Here is a 23,885-nt window from a genome sequence, read left to right on the forward strand (position 1 = left end):
ACAGCCCAAAATCTCAGCCTGTCTTCATAACAGATGTGCTCCAGCCCTCTGATTTTTTTTGTCACCCTTCTCTGGACTCACTCCAGCAGGTCCATGTCTTTCTCATACTGGGGGCCCCAGGGCTGGATGCAGTACATATCACTGAGCTAGACCCTAACATCTTGAGTCATGTCCAGGGAGGAGGCAGGTCTGGGAATGAGCCCTAGATGAGGGTTTGCAGGAGTCACCAGTGTGGGCTTGCTGGTCTCCACAGTACCCAGGGGTTAGGCACACAACAGGCCAGTAAGGTTACCCTGGCCTGTCATATTGGCAGATATATTAGCAATTCCTTGGTGTCTAAGGAAATGTAGGCACTTGGAGACTTTTCTGCCTTTGAGGACCTTGGTTTTTCCTATTCTTGAAGTACTTCAAGTAGGTGAGCAATGCGTGAGTCCCTGTGCAGATTGGCTATAAATTGTTAGAGCATAATTTATTCAATATACATATTTTATTTCATGTAAACCTTCCTATGCCCTGGCATAGACGTTATATTATCCCACCTTGAGGAAAGGTCACAGCCATGGGAGTAATATGGAGACAAAAATTCACTTTTCAGTTTACATCCATTATATGGGTTTTTTTTGTTGATTCTGAATATCATGCAGCCAAAAAGGGCCTTTTTCTCTCTCAAAAAGGGAAGTTCTCCTCAAGGGCTTTAAAGAATCCCTGAAGGTCTCATATGAAATTATGGCAAAGGATTTTTCAGCAAGTTTTTTAAGATAGTATATTTAAAACTTGTTTTCTGAAGTATTTATTTCAAATACTTCAGATTCACTATGCTTTTAATACTAATGTCATACTTAAATCACAATGTGTACTTCCTGTGATCTTTTCAGAATGCAATAAAACAGATTGTTTTTAATGGCTGTTCCAGCAATGAAAAATATCTGTGTTAGGTGGAAACAACAAATTGATGCTTTTTCAATTCCTTTTAATGGCATGAGGATCTTTGCAACATGCTGTGAAAAATATTCTGTTAATGATAGGCCTGTGGCACAACTTAAGGAGTCATCAAGAAATAAATGCTCTGCTGTCTGGCTGGCAGCTTGGTGTCCCTTAATTGAAGTATTATAAGATTCTGTGCAGAGTAAAGCCTCCAGGGTTTTGTAGCTAAATGGCACGGACACCTCTGATGAGACATGCAGATGAAGATGTGTCAATACAATCTTCACCAATTTGCTGTAATAGCAGAGACTGATTAATTTTGTAACCACGGGTGCTTCTATTAGCTAACCTAAGGAATGATTTAGACTTTATTAAGTGACTTATTTCTATCTTTTTCAAGAGACTTCTACAATGTAGTTTATCTCCAAGTGCTCGACAGAAACACTTTTTTCTAATAAGGATTCTAAATTTATTATTTAAGGAGGGATCGTGAGTGTGACTCAGTTACATGTAGCTTAGTGGGGGTGAATCTTTATGACTTGGCAAATCAGCTGTACTTAGGTTGGTGTTTCTTGAAAAATAAAGTGGCTTGATATCCTATGCAACTGAGATGTCAGCTCCTATATACATTTTTAATGTACAAAAAGGGAAATTGAAGCAAATAAATCAAAAGTATGTGGCTCCATATTTTTTTCTTTTTTTTGCTAGACTATAAAACTCTTTTAATATTTTATTGTAATTGCTTATGGACATCTAACATGAACTGATTACCCATAATCAACCAACAGTTTATATTTTAGGGTTTTCTTCAATAAAATATGAATTATGACATCAACAATGCATTTCATGATTGCTCTGCACAGTGCTTGCTGCACAGTCATACTGCACTTTCTCCCAGGAATAAGGAACCCAAAATTACTCTCGTACATTCTGGACACAGCAGACAGTTAGGAAAATGATCCTTCTTGTCTGGATGGAAAAAACACAAATTGATCATGGTCATCAGTTTCCTTAGCCATTCACCAGGAGGACTGATGGCCGTGTTTTTTCCCTCACAGATGCCAGAAGGCCTCCCACTGTGGAAACTGTATGTCCCCTGTTGTACCCTAATGCTGCCTTCTGACATGGGACTGCATCCTTGTTGCCAAAGGTGAAAGTTTTGCCACTGAGTGGAGACAAGCTTCCCTTTTTTATGAATATGAAATTCTTACTTACCAAGAACATTGGAGACATACTGACCTTGTCTTTTTAATTTTCTGGGGTTTGTGTATTTGCTTGATTTTGGTTTTTTTTTTTTTTTTTCAACTGGCCAGCTCTCATACAAACTAATAAAGAATATGCTGCTCACAAAAGCCATGTGCACACATCACGAATTACAAGCCATCAGCATGGGTTTCGAGTAAAGCACTTCCAGACCACGGGGCAAACTTTCATTCATACATGAATGGCAGAGAAATCAGTTACTCTTCACTCATCATGGTCACAGGATCTGGACACAATATAATTCAGTCTTGTGCTTGTTTATTTACAATCTGACGCTGGGATGAATGCTTACTGCATAAACTTATCTTTTACAAGGCAGGAGAGTAGCACGTACAATCTGAGATTCATATTCTTCCTCCACCAGCAGAAATGTGAATGTGGGAAGGTGTTTCTTAGGATAAGACTTTTTTTTTCACCCTTCCCCACTCCTCTATTGCTTTTGTGTTTTGATTTGTGTGTGTGTGTATTATTACCACTTTTATATAAAAAATTTTTCAATTGTGACTGAATTCATGATCATATTTAAACATCTCTTTGTTTGAAAATTGTTCTTAGTACATGCTCAGGTTTTTGTTTTTTTTTTTTGACCAACTTTTGAAATTATGAAACAGTAATAAAAAATTCCTCATTAGTAAGCAACAAATTTCACTTGTTCTTGTGCATGTATGCAACTCACTTTTATAGCAAGATTGTCCAGAATCACAGTACTTCGATACTTCATTCTTGCAAACACCTCAAAATTCAGCTTACAAAATTATGAGAGTCCCTACTCTTTGACTTGCCTGAGATCTTCTGAAGGTCAAATCGTTTCTAACTTTGCCTCCTTTAAGCTCCATGTACATTTTTCCCATGCATTGGGTGCAAGCTATGTTCCAGCGGCTGTCTGATCTAGCATGGCAGATCCAAGCATTTGTCACTGCTGACACATTCAAAGAAAGCATTCTCCAAAGGTTTGAGGGAGCCAAAGGCAACTTGCTTCTGAAGAACAGAAACAGCATCCCTTTGGAATTCAAGCAAACATTGGTGATCCCTTTATATCACACTCTCTTTGCTTTTTTTTGTCTTTCTTACATCTGTAGGCTTTACTTTTTCCCCTCTCCTAACTAGGCTTGCTATCATCCCCACAATTTCAGAGTTGCAGCTCAAAACTGAAGCAGCATGTGAAATTTGGCTGCTTTATGTCAAACATATACATGCCAGCTGTATCTAGACTGCTTCTTAGTATTTCAAGCTTGTTCGTCCTGCAAAGATGAAGAATAGTGCTGTTGATTCAGGTTGCATTCATTTTAAAGTGAGTAAGAACCTGGTCTGATGCTTATATTTCTCGTTGAATGCTGCTGTGGCAGCTCCGTGATATCCTACATACCAATTAGTTTTGCCTCTTAGAGACCTTCATAGGGAAGTGGGGACTGAGGCTGCTGAGAAAAGTTACTGTGACATTTACTGAAGATTCTTGTGCTTGAATTAGAAGCATAGACACACTGGTCAGGGGAGACACGGCTGAGAAATGTCTTATATTTAAGTATATTGATGTATGTGTCTCTGTGTGCTTGCATTTACACATTAGTCACCAGAAATACCTTAGACCTTAGAAAAGAATTATGTATGGCTAAATCACTTTCCAAATTAAACTATATGTATTACTTCAGCTTATACTAATAATTCAAATAGTGTGCCTAGCACCCTTCCCTCTTCATCCTCATGGCAAGACAGAAAGGAAAGCTAAGCTCAGATAGGCTCGTGGCACCATTACCCCTTTCATATAGGCTCCCTAACCCTTGAATTGGAGCTGCACCTAACACTGGTTGAATTGCTAAGCACTATTGATTTCAGCTTTTTAGAGAAGCCATTCATACAGCCTACAGTTTATAAAAGAGAGCTTCTATTCTCCTTTAAAATGATTTAATATAAATAACTAAAATAAATGTCAGTGGGAGATCTGTGAACTTATTAAGCAGAGGTAGACCTCTTGACGTGTTGCACATAGACTGAACATGTATGCGTATAGATTTGAATGACGATACACGTATTTTCAGTCCAAGTCTGGCATCACAGCAGAATGGACCTCAGAGTGAGCTCAAGTATACTGGACAAATTACACAATGTTCATCTGCATAGGGAAACCTGGAGCCCAGTCGCACCGTGTCAATTAATCCTACCCCAGAGACTCCTAAAAGTTGGAGAATGCATACTCATAAATGTGGACTGTGTTCCCTGGTCACACAGGCAGTCCCCAGAGACCCATTTGCACCTGCCTTGGCAAGGTATTTTCACATCTTTGAGGCAAAGAAATTCTGCCTTACAGACAGAAAGCATCAACTTGGGCTTCTCCTGCTTGTCAGCTGCATGGATGTGCTGCTTTCTTTGGCCAGTTTATTTGGGTTCCAGATTCTTAACAGTCCAAGCAGGTTTCCAGTGCACCCAGAAGACTTGCTACCCTTCTGCTCTCTGAAGTGTGAGCATAAGCAAGTTGGTGGATGCCAGGAAAGAGGGACCTTGTGCCTTCCCCAGCTTCCACCTCAGCCTGCCTGGGTAAGAGTATGGCGGTGAACATACAGCATCTGCTCTGTATCCATGTGGGCTGGGAGGAAACAAAGAGCTTCTACTTTGTGAAGAAGCAGAATTTTCACAGCATCTCCAAGTCTTTAAACACAGTCTTGTTCGTTTATGCTTTCTGGAACTGAAGCAGGGAAAATTGAGCCAGACCAGGTCCATCCATTTCAAATTAACTCTGATTCATAGTTTGCTGCAGGCATTAAAAATCTCTCTATCACCTCTGATAGATTCTGCATCAGGCAGATACTGAGGCACTAACATCTAAAATTCTACATACTTGTGCGCACACACACATGGTGTTCATACAGTATATACATGTATGCATTGCTTTAAAGTTTCATGCTAATAATGCTAAATTGTCAAGTTGGCCCATTGCTCTGTTAGCTTTGAAAAATAAAACCAAAAAAATATCTTCCCTAAAAAAGGAGAAGATTTTTTGTGTTACATGTTCTTAAGGCATGATACCCATTGAAAGAGCCATTTAGTATGTTACATGGTTTAATAAAAATAACTTGTCTGGCAATGTCTGAAAGCTTTTGCAGCTGCAGGGGTACTTCTTGGAAATAAATTTGTGTTTACACAGGTGCAGCCATATTTAACAAAATTTTTATACGCAATGCAAACAGCTGCCTGTCTGTTTTCTTTGGCAGAGCTCTTTCCAACTGAAACAATTTGTATCAAACATATCTCTCTGTGATACCTATATAAACAATAGACAAAATTCCTGTGAAAGGAAAAGGTTTTCAATAATGTGTCTTTTAGATAAACTGGAAAGCAGAAGCAGCCTGATTAGAAAAGCCTGGCCCTTCATGAAATATTTTACATGTGAGAAGACGTCGGGAATCCACTGGGGAAGTATTAAGCGCCCTGTAGGACAACTCATAGAGTTTTATCAAGTTACAGTCAAACTGAAGGATTGTGTGATCAGTGAAAGATGCTGAGCAAACTGGATTTTCATTGACAACAGCACCATAGGTACTGAGGTACGCTATGTTATACAAATTTTGCCATATTTTTGTATAGAGTGAAGTCTTTGCCAAAATATTTAGCCCAAGTCAATTATCGTTTTTGAGTATGCTACAAATGCTTTGTTATATTTTTTTTCCATTTTATGAAATTCTAGTTAATTGAGAAAACTATAATTTACAGGCGCCTTAGTAACCCTGCGCTTTTCCAGTTCTTTGCAAACACTCATGGTTTTGAAAGGCTGCCCTATCACCAGCTTGCTTTCTTTCAGTCAAAATTCAGCAATTGGAAAGCCTGTGGATTTTAAATTGCAGTTTGGGTTTCATAGACACCTTCCTTAGCCTTCCCTGTTCCCAACCAAAACAGCAAATAGGAAAGAAAGATTTCTCCACTTAATTAATCTCAATGTCCACATATTCGTTCGTGTACAAAGGTTTTCTGTTTCATTTGCATCAAGAAATGTTAGCATTAATATTTGCTGCTACTGAATCAAATTGTGTTTAAAAATTATTTTACACATGCAGCTCTAACATTAATTATCAGTTCAATTATTTTAGCATTGATGAGGAGTAATTTTCTGTCCACAGAGGAAGAGAAAACTCTCCAACAACATTGTCTTTTTATGATTTTCTTTCTTTTGCAGCCATGCGGTATAGCATGTGAATCCCAACCATGTGATAAGTTTGGTCAGTCCTTTTGCTTCATCAGAGAGTGAAGTGGAGAAGTTAACAGTGCTTCTGGCATCCTCACTACAACAGAAACCATGTGTCTAGATAAAGATTTTAATGAATTATATATTTGTACAACTCCACTGGCTTCAGCAGAGGATCCAGTGGGCTTTGTGCTGTGCTTGCGTTTGTATGGAGCTGACACAGCTCCTGAGTGCTCAGAATGACAAATCTGCGACTCTATTTGTTAGCACCACTGCAGCTCTGCAGAAAGCCCTTCCACAAAATGCAGGTTTGCGTACCAGCATCGTGGGGCTTCTCATGCCCTCTGTCTCCTAGGCAGTGTTCTGGAAACATCTTTTCAGTGAGGTGGATTGTTTGTTCTTTCCCTGTGGATTTGTTCCTCAGTATAAGTGCAGTCCAATAAACAACCTTTCCTTAAGTCTGTTATGTACAAGACATATTCACATATTTCCACAAGACATATTTACATATGCATATTGTACTCCTATATAGAATGAGGTAGTACAATACCACTGGTTGGAATTACAGCTACAGAAGATTTTGTGTTTGCACATTTTCTACACTGTCTGATTTTTTCTGGTGTTATGTCTGAACTTCAATCAGATGAGCTGAGAACCCAAAAGACATGTTAAAGAAAGTTTTGTTCCATGTGTAAAGGCTGTGTTATGTTTATATGACTGCATTAGCTGTGAGAAGCAGTTAGAAAATTAAAATTCTTTGTATTTAGATCCTTTTTCTCATTTAAATAGCATTTAAAGCGTTAACTACATTGTGATTATTTGTTTCTAAGTTTAAGAGACATGCTTCTATCATTAGGCATGCCTGCACATTTGGTGGTTCCAATAGGAACAGATTTACTAGTGAATGAGGACTCCACATATCCCTTACGCTCTTAAATTTTCAGACTGAAAGATCTCACGCCAGTGCTTTTAGTTGAAGTGGACCCTATGCTAAATTAGGAACATCACTCACTGACAACCAAGGACTCAGAAAATCCAGTACGTAAGTTTGCGATAGCAATCTTTCTGCTAATAAATGAACAATTAGATAAAAGAGGGTGTTATGTTCAAGTGCAATTAAAAACATTAATAAAAAAGAGATGTAGAAAATTTCACCTTGATGGAGAAAATTTATTTACATATTAACTTGGGACTGTGTGCTCAAGAGTGGTGATCTCACCAGGTGTTACAACAGAAACAGACCCGAGCCTGGGGCAGCTGACCAGAAGTGTTGAAAATGGTGCTCCTTTATTTCAGCGACTACTAAACAGTGGTTCTTAGTGCTGATGCAGACTTTTAAGCAAGTTGCCTTACTGACTGCTGGACTGTGACACATTTATAAACAGCCTGTTCCAGTATCTCCACCAGATCCTAGCTTGCTTTTCACCAAATCCCATGTTAAAATGCATGACCACCACCTCTCCGTTAAACATCAGAGTAAGAAGTATTTACAGCAACATGTAATAATGTAAAGCCTGTGAAAACTTGAAGAACCTCCAAAACAAAAAGGTGCTTTACAGAAACAATTATTATTACTTGGGTAAGTAATCTCTTCGCTTAAGTTATTTTAACTATATCTTATCTAAACTACTCTCATAAGACTTGTGTTCTTTCCAGCTGTTATTTAAATACAGCTCAGTTTTGTGTAGGGAGATGAACTGAAATGCTACAGAAACCAAATCCTCAGTCTTGGATCTGACTATGAGGAAGTACAAAGAAGCTGAATATCCAGTATAAAGGGATAGCCAAGTTCTTGTTTAAGTCATGCAAAGTCTGTGAGAGGTTTAAACCGATCCACACAGCTTGTCCACTCACCCACCCCCCCCCCCCCCAACCCTCCCCACTCCCGGAGGGATGGGGAGGAGAGTCAGGAGAATGTAACTCCCACGGGTTGAGATAAGAACAGCCCAGTAACTAAGGTATAACACAAACCACTGCTGCTGCCACCAATGATAATATTGATAAGAGAAAATAACAAGAGAATATGATACCACCACCGAACGAGTTTGATCCCCCTGAACAGCGACCGTGCCCTTCCAGGTAACTCCCAGTTACCTCCCTGAGCATGACGTGCTGTGGTATGGAATACCTCTTTGGCTAGTTTGGGTCAGGTGTCCCGTCTCTGCTTCCTCCCAGCCTCCCCTCATCCCTGGCAGAGCATGAGGCTCACAAAGTCCTTGGCCAGAATAAATATTACTTAACAACAATTAAAACCAATCGGTGTTATCAGCTCTCTGCCCAGGCTGGAAGTCAAAACACAGCACTGCACCAGTTACTAATAAGGAGCAAAACAGCTCCTGGTAAACCCAGGACAGAGAGAATCATGTCTTTGACATAGATGTATTTGCTGAAGACTTACTACTGGGATCGTCCCCTTGAAAGGAATCCACTGTAAAAAAAAAAGAATAGCTAGTAATACTGACTACGAGTTTAGCAAGGCTGAAATAATATGCAGATACATTAAAGCAGGAACTAATATTAAAAAGATGATACTAAAAGCTATCTCAAACTCAGATAACTATGTTAAAGATTAATATGAACACAGCTATGAAGCTTAACTGCATTCTTTGGTATAAATTGTATCTTGAGTTATGTCTCCAGAACAAAGACCTGTACTGCCCTATAGTGGGCAATGGATATGGGGGCCTCATTCATTCCTTTATCATTAGCTTATAAATCACCCTTCTTCCCTTTCATGCTTTCCACTTACTTCCTCTCTGTGAAGGTCCAACGTTAATTAGATTGTGCTGATGTGTGACTGCCCTGAGAAACTTTGTGTATGTCTATGCATTAACACCTACGCCAGACATTCACAGAATCACAGAATCCCAAGGGTTGGAAGGGACCTCAAAAGATCATCTAGTCCAACCCCCCTGCAAGAGCAGGGTAACCTACAGTACATCACACAGGAACTTGTCCAGGCGGGCCTTGAATATCTCCAGTGTAGGAGACTCCACAACCCCCCTGGGCAACCTGTTCCAGTGCTCTGTCACTCTTACAGTAAAGAAGTTCTTCCTGATGTTAACGTGGAACTTCCTATGTTCCAGTTTACACCCATTGCCCCTTGTCCTATCACTGGATATCACTGAAAAAAGCCTAGCTCCATCATCCTGACACCTACCCTTTACATATTTGTAAACATTGATGAGGTCACCCCTCAGTCTCCTCTTCTCCAAGCTAAAGAGACCCAGCTCCCTCAGCCTCTCCTCATAAGGGAGATGTTCCACTCCCTTAATCATCTTTGTGGCTCTGCGCTGGACTCCTTCAAGCAATTCCCTGTCCTTCTTGAACAGAGGGGCCCAGAACTGGACGCAATATTCCAGATGCGGCCTCACCAAGGCTGAGTAGAGGGGGAGGAGAACCTCTCTTGACCTACTAACCACTCCCTTTCTAATGCACCCTAAGATGCCATTTGCCTTCTTGGCCACAAGAGCACATTGCTGGCTCATGGTCATCCTCCTATCCACCAGGACCCCCAGGTCCCTTTCCCCTTCACTACTTTCCAGCAGGTCAACCCCCAACCTGTACTGGTACATGGGGTTGTTATTCCCCAGATGCAAGACTCTACACTTGCCCTTGTTAAATTTCATCAAGTTTCTCCCCGCCCAACTCTCCAGCCTGTCCAGGTCTCGCTGAATGGCAGCACAGTCCTCTGGTGTGTCAGCCACTCCTCCCAGTTTTGTGTCATCAGCAAACTTGCTGAGGGTGCACTCAGTTCCCTCATCCAGGTCATTGATGAAAATATTAAACAGCACCGGTCCCAGCACCGACCCCTGAGGGACTCCACTAGTCACAGACCTACAGCTAGATTCTGCGCCATTGACCACAACTCTCTGCCTTCTTCCTTTCAACCAGTTCTCGATCCACCTCACTACTTGATCATCAAGCCCACACTTCCTTAGCTTATCTGTGAGGATGCTGTGGGAGACAGTATCAAATGCCTTACTGAAATCAAGAAAAACTACATCTACCGCTCTACCATCATCCCTCCACCTAGTCACTTCCTCATAGAAGGCTATAAGGTTGGTCATACATGACTTCCCCCTCATAAAACCATGTTGGCTGTTCTTAATGACCCCCTCATCCTTGATATGCCTAGTGATGGAGTCAAGAATAAGTTGTTCCATCATCTTTCCAGGGATGGAGGTAAGGCTGACCGGTCTATAATTACCCGGGTCCTCCTTCTTGCCCGTCTTATAGATTGGTGTGACCTTTGCCATCCGCCAATCCTCAGGCACCTCGCCCGTTTCCCACGACTTACCAAAGATGATGGAAAGTGGCCTAGCAATGACCTCCGCCAGCTCCCTCAGCACCCGTGGGTGCATTCCATCCGGACCCATCGATTTACAGATGTCCAGTTTGCATAGCTGATCCCTAACCCAATCCTCATCTACCAAAGCAAACTCCTCCTTTGTCCTGACTCCTTCTGGGGCTATAGAAATCCGGGGCCCTTGGGGAGAGTCTGCAGGAGTAAAGACAGAGGCAAAGAAGGCATTTAGCACCTCTGCCTTCTTTATATCCTCTGTCTCCAGGGTACCCACTTCATTTAGCAGTGGGCCTATATTGCCTCTTGTTTTAGTTTTATTTGCTATGTGTTTGAAGAAGCCCTTTCTATTGTCTTTAACCTGACTAGCAAGATTGAGTTCCAAGGAGGCCTTAGCTGTCCTAATTGCCTCCCTACATCCTCTAACAACTGTCCGATGTTCCTCCCAAGTGGCCAGCCCCTCCTTCCATAATCCATAGATTCTCCTTTTCCACTTGAGTTTGCCCAGCAGCTCCTTGTTTAACCACGCCGGTCTCCTAGATCCCTTACTTGACTTCCTACTCATTGGGACGCTCCGATCCTGAGCTTGGAAGAAGCGGTCCTTGAATGCTAACCAACTATCTTGAGCCCCTTTACCACCTAGTACACTTTCCCATGAGACTTCCCTTAGCAGTTGACTGAAGAGGCCAAAGTTGGCCCTTCGGAAATCCAGAACTGTGGCTTTGCTAGGTATTCTATTCCTCCCACACAGGATCCTAAACTCCACCATCTCATGGTCACTGCAGCCAAGGCTGCCATTGACCGTCACCACTTCGACCAAACCCTCCTTGTTGGCGAGTACTAAATCTAGCAGCGCTGCTCCCCTAGTTGGTACGTCCACTATTTGCATTAAGAAATTATCATCAATGCACTCGAGGAACCTCCTAGACTGTGAATGACTGGCTGTGTGAGTCTTCCAGCAAATATCGGGGTAGTTAAAGTCCCCCACGACGACTAAGGCATGTAGTCGCGAGGCTACTTCCAGTTGCCTGTAGAAAGCCTCATCAACTCCTTCGTCCTGATCAGGAGGTCTGTAATAGACCCCCACAACTGTATCACCCGTGCCAGTCAGCCCCTTGATTCGTACCCACAGACATTCCACTTGCTCCTCATCCGACCCCGGACAGAACTCAATACATTCTAGTTGCTCTCTCACGTAAAGAGCAACTCCACCACCTCGCTTTGCTGACCTATCTTTCCTAAAAAGGACACAGCCATCCATGACCACATTCCAGTCATGTGAACTGTCCCACCATGTCTCTGTAATCGCCACTAGATCATAACCTTTAGCCTGCACACAGACTTCTAACTCCTCCTGTTTATTCCCCATGCTGCGTGCATTGGTGTACAGGCATTTCAGGGAGCCAGTCCTAGTACCCTTTTTCCCCTGCAGGACAGGGTCTAAAAAGCTATCCTTTCCCACAAGTGAAACAAGAGATTGATAGTCCTCCTTAGCCCGCCATCCTTCAATCCCTAGCATGTTCCTCTTGGGCTTGTCCCCAACAGGCCCAGTTAAATCCCCTCCCCCCTTCCTAACTAGTTTAAAGCCCTGTCAATAAGCCCTGCTAACTCCTGCCCCAAAACCCTTTTTTTTCTCTGGGACTGGTGTATCCCGCCTGTCACCAGCAAACCAGGTGTCCCATACAGCAGCCCGTGACTGAAAAACCCAAACCCCTGCCTTTGGCACCAGTCACGTAGCCATACATTAACCTGCAGAGTTTTCTTATATATCCCTTCACCCTCGCTTGTAACAGGTATGGAGGCAAACACCACTTGCGCTCCAGACCCTTTAACCAGCCGTCCCAGGGCCCTGTAGTCTCTCTTCATCGCCCTTACGTTCCTCGTAATAATTTCGTCACTGCCAACCTGAAAAACCAGCAGTGGGTAGTAGTCAGACGGCTGCACCAGTTCAGAGAGCTTCTTTTTAACATCTCTAATCCGAGCCCCAGGCAGGCAGCAGACCTCCCTGTGGGGTGGATCCGGTCGACAAATGGGCCCTTCTGTTCCCCTCAGAAGGGAGTCACCCACCACAATTACTCTTCTTTTCTTCTTGGTTGGGGAAGTTCTGAGGCATGTGGGTGAGTGACTAGCCCTGGGTGACTCACTAGATAGATTTGCCTCACCATCTCCATTCACCTGGCCCTGAATTTCCAAGACCTCGTACCTGTTATTCAAGGGCAACTGGGAGGGAGGAAGGGATTGTGAGGGTTTTCGCTTACCTCTCCGAGGAGGAACCTCCCTCCATCCATCCTTGTCCATTAAGCTCTCTCCTTCTGTCTGATGGTAGGAGGGAAGGGGATCCATATCTTGTTGAACCACTTCCCTCTGCCCTTGCCTTAGGGTGTGGTTCCACCAATCTATTTCACTTTCACACTCTCTAATGGCTCTCAACCTTTCTACCTCCTCCCTCAGTTCAGCCACCTGCCTGAGCAGGTCATTTATTTGCTCACAGCGAACACAAGCAGTATCACTGGCTCCCTCCAACACAAGTGCCAGGCTCAGGCATTCGCTGCAGCCAGAGACCTGCACAGCTGCATGTCTGCAGGAAGGCTCAGTCTGGATACCCACATTAGTACTCACTACAGCCAGAGCAGCCCAGACAGTACTCCTGGGACACGCGCTTCCTTTACAGGTAGGCAGTTCATCCTGCTCTGGTCTGATGCAGTCAATAATAGCGTCATTCATTTGCAAACACAAGCAAACACTGCTACCCCAGGTGTATAAAAATAAAGTTAAGCCACTGGGAATTAATCCTCCATGATAACGTGGTGAAGCAGTGGTGCAAATATATTATTGCATCATTCAGATTAATCAAATACACAGTAAAATTCTGTTGCTTGTGATAATTCTAGCTGAAATAAATTTTCATACAGATGCTAGGAAATAAAATGGGCCAAGCACTATTTTCTAGCTTTCAAAGCACGTGACGCTTCTCATATCCATATCATTAAATTTAATTTCTATGAGCTTCTATTCCCCCAAAATAAAACAAAAGTGGTTTTGTCTTACATAATCATTACTGGGAGCAATCCTAGTCCTCTCCCACTACACCTGAGTATTAGCTGCTGACTTGCATGTACCGAAATGGGACTGAAGAGAGGCCTAACAATAAATAGTGTGGACAGCCGTGGCCATAATTATGCCACAGCCACGTTTTTGCCATGGTCACCCTGCTTAGCTTCCTGTCACCATGTTTCATCAGCTCAAAGGCATTTTAAAGGCAGTGGCATATTTTTGTTTTGCTTGAGCTAAGGACTTAAATAAATCCCAGAATTCTCCCTGCTTTATAACAAAAGTCCATAGGTCCCAGCAAACTCTAAAGGGGTTCTGTGGTTTTCAGAAGAATGTGATATCATATCACAAAGTAAAAAAAAAATGAAAGGCAAAAAAATCTACCACCTTTTTATTAATAATCTCTGGATTTTTTAGGTTGTGAATAGAGATTTATATTCAGTACATGGCAACATCTAATGGTCACACTGGTGACTGGAAAAGATTTATATCTTAGAACTTGAATCTGAAGTCCTGCAAAGCAAGAAGCCTTTGATAGTGAGGACAAACTTCTAAACAGTACAGTCTCGTTGGTTAAGGGTTTCTTCGTGCAAAGAAGCTCTTGAGGAATCTGCCATCTTTCATTCCTGGGCATCTTCAAAACTGTTCTCTTGAGCACTGAATTTATTTGGCTTTGTAATCAGCAGGTGCTGTAGCACAAGCAAACTTTTTAAGGGGCATTTGACTGTATTTTGTCCTTGCTCTGGATGGAATCAGACAGCAGACACAACCATCTCAGCACTCCACTCTATCAACTTCACACCACAAGTCAGGAACTACAGTTATAAACCTCCTTTTGTCATAGTTTTTTATTATGTAACCCAAGTTATGATATTACTGTGTCCCTGATCTGCCTGTGATCACCATGCCACTTCATTGTTCTGTCCTTTTCTGTTTGAAACAGATGTTTAAAAACATTTGAATAAGATATTTTCGTTTGTAGACTCTTGTCATCATCCTGCAAATTTACAGCAGTCAGCAATGTAAACATATACTTGACAAACGCCAGCAGCTTGTAGACTTCAGAGTTCATCCACTCATTTCAGTGTGGCAGATGTTTCATTTTTATACTCTTCTTACTATAGATTAGGATTTTGGTTTTTCTTTCTTTTTTTTTTTTTTTTTTTTTTTTTTTTTGAAAAGGGAATAAACCTGACATGCTACTAATGTCATTTCACACTGCGGGCCAGATGGCAAAAAATGCAAAGGCTGCAACTCTGTTTATGTATGGGGAAAAAAGGAATTTTGTTCCTGAAAGACTTTCAGCTCAATCATTTGTTACTTTAAACTAAACACGAGATGATGAATAAAGTAGGACTATCTGAACTTCAAAAAGGTCCTTGAGATTAAGTGCTTAACAATGTAATGCATCTGGAGGAAGAGTATTACATTATTCCTGCTTTCTGTGTTAGAAAGCTGTTGGGAACTATAGTGGCTGCCTAAAAGCGGGGTGCTTCAAGACAACATTTAGCAGTCCCTTGGAAATTTCTGGAGATATAAATCATATTTCCATCTCCTTTTTTATTATTATTTGTGAAAGACAGTACTTGATTGGCAGATTGTCTTGCGCTAAAATAGCTTGTTTTATCTGTCATTTCAGAGGAACAATACGGTATATTTACCAAGAGTTGTGTAAAATATTTGCAGAGAAATTCACCATTATTCCAGGTAGCTTCAATTTAGAATCCTAAACTTAGTAAGGGGAATATTTTCACTTCTTCTCCCCTTCCCAGCAAGTTTATATTAATTTGTAGTTATCACAGAATTCATCTAAACTTTGTGATTTTACACTACTTTTAAAGGAAGGCTGAGAAAACTCTACTGTGCTCTGATTTGTTTATTTGCAAAGCAAATATTTGAGAAGAGATTTCAATTTGGGGCTCAAACTGTTTTGCATTGGTTTTTTTGTTTCAGTTCTGTAGTACAATCGTAGTACATATTGGATGTTGTGGTCCAGTTGCCTTAGTCTTGGGGGAGGAGGGGTGGCTGGACAGGGTGGTATTTTCTATGAATACTTCAAGACTAGAAGTGGTTCTCATGCATCACTGAATAATCCAGCTTGCCAGAGAAAGTCAACCCTCAAACAATGGTGGGAACAGAAGGGGAGCACTTAGCAGTGCAGGTCATATCTTTACATTTAGCACAAACTATTTAATTTATTAAGTTTGTCTTTCATTTTTTAATTTATTAAAATAGTGGTGTGTGTTTGATGGCTTGGTTTTAAATGGGATTTTTTTTTTCCCAGCTAGCTCCAGTAATTTCCAAACAAATATGAGAGTGAAGTTCGGACTAAGGAAGAGAAAATATTTTGTTCCTCAGTTTCATGTGTTTTTTTTGCATTAGTTTCCATGTAATCGTGCCATCATAGCCTCTGCCTGACACCAGACTCTGTCTGGAAGAAGAAACTCCTATGTAGCTTTCCCCAAATGAGTTATGTCAGATTTGTAGAGGAAGGAATTAACTATGTAAAAAAGGGGAACAACCTTTTGAGACGAAAATTGTCTGGATGAACCCAAGAAAAACTGAAATAGAAGAGCATTGACCATCCTGTGACCTCACAAAATTGCTTCTTTCACTCTTGGCTGAGCACAGTGATGATATATCACAGTATGCATGAGAATCTGCCTGGATTTGTTAGTATATTAGGCCCTAGTTGAGACTGAAAGGCAAAGACAGGATAGGCAGAAGCTGCTTTTTTTCCCCTGAAACATTTACTAGTGCTGTAAGTGCTACCCACATGAGTGTTTTCCATCATCAAAGTGATCAGGAATAAAAAAGAAATACATAAGAACTCTTAAAGTAAGTTCTCAGCAGTATTTTTGACAGTTCTGCCGAGTACAAAGGTAGCATCGAAGAAAATTAGAATAAATGTTGGGTTTAAGTCAGGTAAAGAAATGCATTAAAAATGAAACACCTGATGTGTGTCAACAAGATATTTCAGTTTAGGATATCATCAAATAATGCATACTGTGCTTATTGTGGATGTGTCCTAAAGGTCATGGTTGTAATAACAAAATACTGCTATTACTTAAGAAAATTATTGTGTCCAGATATTGATGTCTAAGAGATCCAAAGTAAAAACTAGTTTTAACACTGCTTATATTTTTGTCAGCTTTAAAATTTTTGATTATAATAGAGACCAGGAGTAGACAAGGAGCTAAAGCTCTGGCTGAACCTCCTCAAGTGTCTGAACTCTTTGAATGTGTCTGAATCTAATCCATCCCCATACATTTTTGATTCTTGTCCAAATCCAAATTAGAAAAGGGGACTTACTTATAATTTCAGATGCAAATTAAATTTTCATGTGAGCAACTGACCTCACAAATTTTCCAGCATTCCTGTTGCTGGAAATTTCTGAAGAATAAATTTCCACAAAGGTTTTCTCCTATTATAATCTACCAAATCCTAATATAGACTCTAACACTGCGATAGCCTCCAGTCTTCACTCAAGCAAGAATCAAGTATGTGCTGGTCTAAGTGTGGCTGAATTTTTTGAAATGTCTGAAATACATTTTGGAATAAATCTGCTGTCAATCTTCTTTCAGTCTTTTACATTAAGCCTATCAAAACTGAAATGGAGGCATTTTGATACGTTGAGACTCCCTTACAGAAACAATACTCTGCAGTGTGACTAGGAAAGTCTTATAAAATCTTTCTGTGTTACTTAATTAAAAGATGATGGGCAGAAGGGATAATAGGTTGTTTCTCAAATTTTAATGAATTTTATCATCATAATGATGATTACCAAATGTCTATATTTGCAAAAGAACAGCAGTTCATAAATATGAATTTTGTGCTATTATTAACATGCAGAATGTGCCAGTTTTTATCAATATAGGAATCTGGTAATTATCACTAAAGCTATTCATTAAAATTAAGAAGTATCTAAATAAGGAATAGGAATGCCACTTATTTCTTAACATCCGAAAAGCAGAAATATCTACCTATTATCCTTTTCAGGCATCTGACACCGTGACAATGGAATAGAAGGTTGTCATGGTATAATAGTCCCCAGCTGCTGGGTGGATGGGAGCTGAAACTGAGGCATTTATCAAAAATAAACACCACGGGAAGCTGGGAGACATCGATCCTGGGACAACGCTGTTAAATCAGTGGTATTTCTGTTCCAGTGAGTGACTGATGGTCTGAAGGGTGGGAGTAGGACAAAACAGTCCTTCTTGCATGTGGCGATTGTCCAAGGGAGCAGGAACCCAGGCAGGATGCCCAGGTGGGAGGGGAACTTCTGCGGGGGACTCACGAGGTATCATGCAGTGTCACCTCTCCATCACCCTCCTCCTCATGCTGGCCGCTGGTGGTGGTCTCCAGCACTGCTGCTTATCCAGTTGCTGACCTCCAGAGCTGGGGGTGGGAACAAGTGCAGATTACACAGTGGTAGAGGGCTAAGAGGGGCTGCAAATCAGCCTCCCACCACTGTCCTGGGGACAGCTATGGCTGAGGCCTCCACAAAGACCCCCAAGACATGGCACTGGGCAGGGAGGTCAGTGCCTCACCGCTGGTTTGGACCCATGCTCACTTCAAGTCTCATGGGCTCCTTGAAGATTGTGTATAGGGTAGCCAACACCCACATGCATGAGAGACCTGAGGGGTGAGGCTGACCCCCAAGAGGCAGCCCTAGTTTCTTCATTGTTGCACTGGAAAAACAAGACAGGAGGATGCAACGCAGCCAGGAGGAGGTCGGCACTGGAGGCCACAAGGGAAGGAGGCAATGAGGAAATAGTGGAGGTTTGGGGAGGAAAAAGGGGGTATATAGTCGCCACAGAGCTGCACAGCTAGAGCTGGGCAGGATAAGGCTCTGAGGCTCTGCAAGGAAGCCACCCGTGCAGCACACCTGTACAGACAGGTCGGTGGGTAGTGCACACAAAAACAGCCATTGACCTCTGTGTAGTACTCACTGCAAGGCAAAGGAGGTCTGAGGCATGTGAATGGGTGTCACTGGAAAGGACTGTCATCGTGCTTATCAAGATGTTAATACCAGCCAGCAAGCTGCATCTGCACCGGACAGTAAAGATTTTGAAGCAGACCCAGTCTTCCAAGGCAGAGAAAGAGGAGGTGGAAAGCGTACAATTTTTGAGGCAAATACCAGTTACCTCTGTTTCATAAAGGGCTTTCTGCTCTCCTGGCATTATGTTATACATCTTCAGCCTCACTCGTTGCCCCCTCCTGTGTAAAATTTACACAAGCATTGAAAGATTGTGGAATACCCAAGGAAATCATTTTTCAGTCGATTGAGTTCTTAATGGAAAAACCTCCCTGAATGCTATCTTACAAATTAGAAGATCCCCTGCTTTCTAAATAGTTCAATTGAAATCAGCTTTTGTATTTATCCTTCAGGTCATTCAGGCTCAAATGTTGTTAGCTCTGAGTCAAAAAGTCAGATTTTTAAAGGGAAAATGTCAAGTCCTTTTAGGCTTCAACTGACCTTTTAAACCAGATTAGGGATTTGAAGCATTACACATGGATTTCTACATTTTATATCACAGTATTTAACAAATGATCAAGTACAACTCCCAAGAATACTATTTTTACAAGCTTGACATTTCAGGCCTTAAAGGATGTTGCTGGTCTTTCTTTTACATAAAATTACCCTGGAGAAATTCAGCCTGTTTTCTGCTCTTCCATTTCTCTTTATAATAGGGGAAGCTCTCTGCATTTTATTTCATACTTTTTTTCTTTCTAGCATTGGAAGCAGCAAAATATCATGATGAAATCCTTGAGATATGCTCAGAGTGATTGCTACAATAAATTCGCTCGGTGGGTGTCACAAACAGTTAGAATACAACTCAGGCAGTTAAGATGCCAACAGGGCCCTAGGAATAGATCTGACCTTACTTTCGTGCCTGGACTGTCAGATAATGCCACTAAAAATGTACTAAATTTTCCTAGGAAGAGATAACTGAAACCCTCATTTGGTTCCAAGTGCTTCCTTCACTCAGGTAGGACAAAGAAACTGGATGGCCGAGTGGGGTCATGGATCTGAGAGGACACTCATGAGCAGAAGAAGCAAGCTTGATCCAGTGCTCAGAACTTGCAGACAAAGCAGGGACAATAGGAGGGGTCCTATTCTCTTACTGTGGTCTGTAATCAGTTTCTGACAGAGTCTTGCATCCCGTGGGCTGGACAGTCATGGTCGTTTGGTACTGTTAAATGATTATACTTGTGGAGAAGATAGAGACAAGTTAAATTTCCTTCCTATGGGCTGTCAAGGGAGGGAGATCCTAATTCACAGGTATCAAATCAGGTGGCTCAAGCTTGTCCTCGCTGGCTCTTCAGCCCTTCTCCTGTCTTAGTGCTAATCGTGATGCTGGAGTTAGTAGCTGGTCTGTTTCTCTGATCATAGTTGGAGAAAGACCAGCACATGATTTTGTATGGACCAAGAAGGCATCAGATAGCAATAGAGATCAAGTCTAAAAGGCTCTGCATTAAACCACCAGAAAGAACCACCAGCTCCTTCTAAGTCTGTAGTGGAGACATGGTTTGTCATTTGGGCATGCAGGGTTTTTCATACCAGCCCCTGACAAGTTTTCCTGGTAATTCCAAAATCATCTCTGAAGTCAGTATCATCATGGAGTGTAGAGGCTGTCTCAAGGCTTTACACACAGTCCTGGTTTCGTCGGTCTTTCCCCAGTGGCTTGACTCCAATATGGACAACACAATGGAACATTCTGCTATGCACTGCATTCCAAAGGGGTGGAAGCAAACCAGTTTGTTACCAGTCAAGCATTCTCCAACCTTGATAATCAAAAGGAGTTAAAAAGGTAAATATTTAGAGAAAGAGCAGAGACTGCCTTCAAGCTGCAGCCCTGTGCTGGTAGCATTTGATGCAAGTGTTTATTTGCATTAAACTGACTGAAAGCACAAGTAGCTGTATGTGGTTAGAGGCTTGCAACATCTACACATTTTGAGTAAGCATAGAACTTACCTTCTGAAATAGAATGTTAAATGTTAAAGTTTCGATTGCGCAAGTTATTTTTGTGTTGGAAAGGACTGAAGTGGTAAATCTTGTTATAGCCAGAAATGGTGCTGAGTTTGAGTCGCTTCTGGTAATTGCTAACTAGAAACACCATTCTCTGCACAGAACAAGTGTATACCTCTGTGTGCTTTGATACCTTTTGGATTGTGACACTAGTACTGTCATTATAGGAGCAGAATAATTTGCTTTTCCCAAGTCCTACATCTGAAGGAAAAAAAGAAGCAGTCAGCAGCTCTGTGCCTGGGATACTGAATTATTATAGTTTGAGGCTAACATATGAGAATTGATTAGAGCAATTATTTACAGTCCTTAATGTTAGCTTTTCTAGTGATTTCACTATTTTCAGATCTTCTTACTCATTGGTTAAGAAGTTCTAACTTATTCAAAGTAATATTTGTAACACAGAAAAAAGAATTTGTTGCTTATAGCCAGATGTAGAAAGTCATGACAACACCAATGATACAATTACCAAAGGCATCTGACAGATGCCATCTCTGTGATGCTATTTTTTTTTCTAAAATAAAGTAAGCAGCTATACAGCTGTTTTAAAATCTTTGTCAGACTTTATCAAAATCATTTACCTATCAACATATATTTGTTTCTTGTAATGAAAAATACCTGGAGTATGACAAGAAGATGAGGTTAATCTGAAGCAAATCAACATGATAGTTTTCCATTATTGGAACTCAAACAAGGCTTGTCAACAAGGGATGGCACAGAATAACAATGCTGCTGCTGTTACACAGACAGGCATTCGCAGAGCAAAGAGTATTTTGAGATATGTTTTCCTTCTTATTTGTCAACACTATATCATGACAATTAGGCTGCTAAAGCTCAGGAAGGAAAGCCCTTTTGAAATGTCATGCTTTTCTTGAAGCTTCTGCTTTGCTGAAGTTTGTCTCCTTTCCTGGCATTATTAGAAACACAGAATTAAGAAAAGCTTGTCAGAAATATTTGGATTCATCATGGGCTCCAGTGTTAATGGTGAATACTTGGTGTCTGATAAAAATGTCATACCTGCTTTATTTGTCAGTTTTATAGGACAGATCCGGTCATCTGTTATTTCTTTGGAAACAATTATACATGGAGCCTTGTTGGACCCTCCATCTGACTATAGGCACTTTGTTTATGCCAGTTAGCTCTGTGCATTAACAATTAGATGTTCATGTGAGTTGCGCTGAAATGCTCGCAAGAAAAGGCTCCTAAAAAAAAAAAAAAAAGGATATTGCCCCATAGCTTCCTTTCAGAGTTTTCTGGACTTCTTTTCTCCATTAACCAGATGTGGCAAGGAAACACCACCACAAAACTGAAATGGCTAGTTAGTAATGATAACTTAATGGATATAGCACTGCACTTTAACTCCAGATTGGAGAACATCCTGTCACAGCAGAGCTCTATAATAGGTGACAAGTCTATGAATTTGGAAAGCCTGAGGAGCATCATTTTTTACAGCTACCAAGCAGGAACAGAGTCAATTGAAAACAGTGAGTCCAGGGTGGAGAAGGAAGCTTGATAATGCTAAACCCCCTCACCCCACAGTTTTGGAACTTGTTTGCTTGTTTTTAATAAACACAAAACCCACAGATCTTAGTTCAGAGTATCCGTACTCTCTCTTAAGTGTGCTACATCAATAGTTTTCAGTAAGGTACTCCATGAACAGCCTGAAAAATGAGGAAGAAAGCTGTGTTTCTAAAGCAAATATATCACTGAACTGTCCTGGTGGCATTTCTGGTAGAGCTACTGGTAACCAGTGGGCCATGGTCCTGTCTTTGCCATGCAACAGAGTGTGATGCAGAGGTTCCTGAACTAGTGCCAGCTGCCCCGGTAGGCCTGGCACCATGTCAGTGTGCCCTAGCCAATCATGCAACAGCATGTCTGATTTATCTCAGCTGGTCTGTGCAGAGTGTTCAATAGCAGAACAGACCAGACTGCTAGGGTGTCTCTAACACAGTGCCCCTTGCCTTCTGTGACATACTCATATCAAACAGTATTGTTCACAGTAGTTAACAGTTGATGCTCCCTCTTATTTCCCCCTTTTTTGTTAGTTCCCTAATCTGAGAAGAATTAAGTCCTCCTCTATATGCCCCTGCTCCAGGAGCATCAGCAGAAGTAGCCTGACTGCTGTGTTCTGCATCCATCCCGCCCTTTGCCTGGGAACAATCCATTGGACTGGGACTTGGGGGTCAGGTAAATGCTCAGGATTTTAAGACAGCAAAGGGAAAGAAGTAAGGTAAATATAAAATTAGAACTATTTCCTTTTCTAACCCAGAGGATGTTCCTAGGGCCTTATATCAGCAGAAAGGCAGGCATCATATTTTCAGAAGCACATGGTTGCCTTCCTCCAGTTTATCACCTGCCTTTACCAGAGTAAATTACCCAGAACAGGAAGATGTGGCAACTGTTCTATGGGGTTCATGCTGGTTTACCACCACATGGACTCAGTTTTTGCGTCACTCTGCACATGATCTCTCCCTTCTAATTCACTCAATTTTTCTGGTCACCCACTTTTCCTCTTCCATATGTTAAAATAGCCTGTCTCCTTCACCCAGACTCCTGCTCAGGACACACACTCCACTTAGCAACTCAGTGCTTCGCTTCTGTGTCTGAGGTCTGTGCTGAGCTTCCCCCATCATCCATGGTTTTGGACATAAAACCTTTTGTTTGCCTAAGAACGCTTTCCCTTGCCCTTTCCTTCCAGGCAAAAAGGCTTTTCTGTGCTATTACTTTACATTTATATTGGGTCTATCTTCTCAGAGCACCCCAAAGCACTTTACATACTCGATGCAGGAAATCAGTGGAGGGTGACTGCAATGGGGCTCTCTTGTTATTTCTTCGTTACAGCACTGTGTGTCATGGAAGCTGACTTGGTGACTGACAAGGTTAATTCCTCTTTGCCTAATTCATTCCAGTAGAAAAGGCATGGAAAAATACAGTTTAAGTGCATAGCATTTTAGGAGGAATATCAAGCACACTTCCTACACTGTTTAAATCTTGCTCTAAGGAAATATATGAGAAGCATATTTTATAGGAAAGAGTATTTACATAATTTAGATTACTCCAGAGTGCTTCATTATAATACCTAGAAAGAGTGGAAAGCGCAAGCCTTTTGGAACTGGGTTTGTGGGCATCAGAACCATCCT

Source organism: Lathamus discolor, chromosome 2 (genome assembly GCF_037157495.1).
Source record: "Lathamus discolor isolate bLatDis1 chromosome 2, bLatDis1.hap1, whole genome shotgun sequence".
Taxonomy (NCBI): domain Eukaryota; kingdom Metazoa; phylum Chordata; class Aves; order Psittaciformes; family Psittacidae; genus Lathamus; species Lathamus discolor.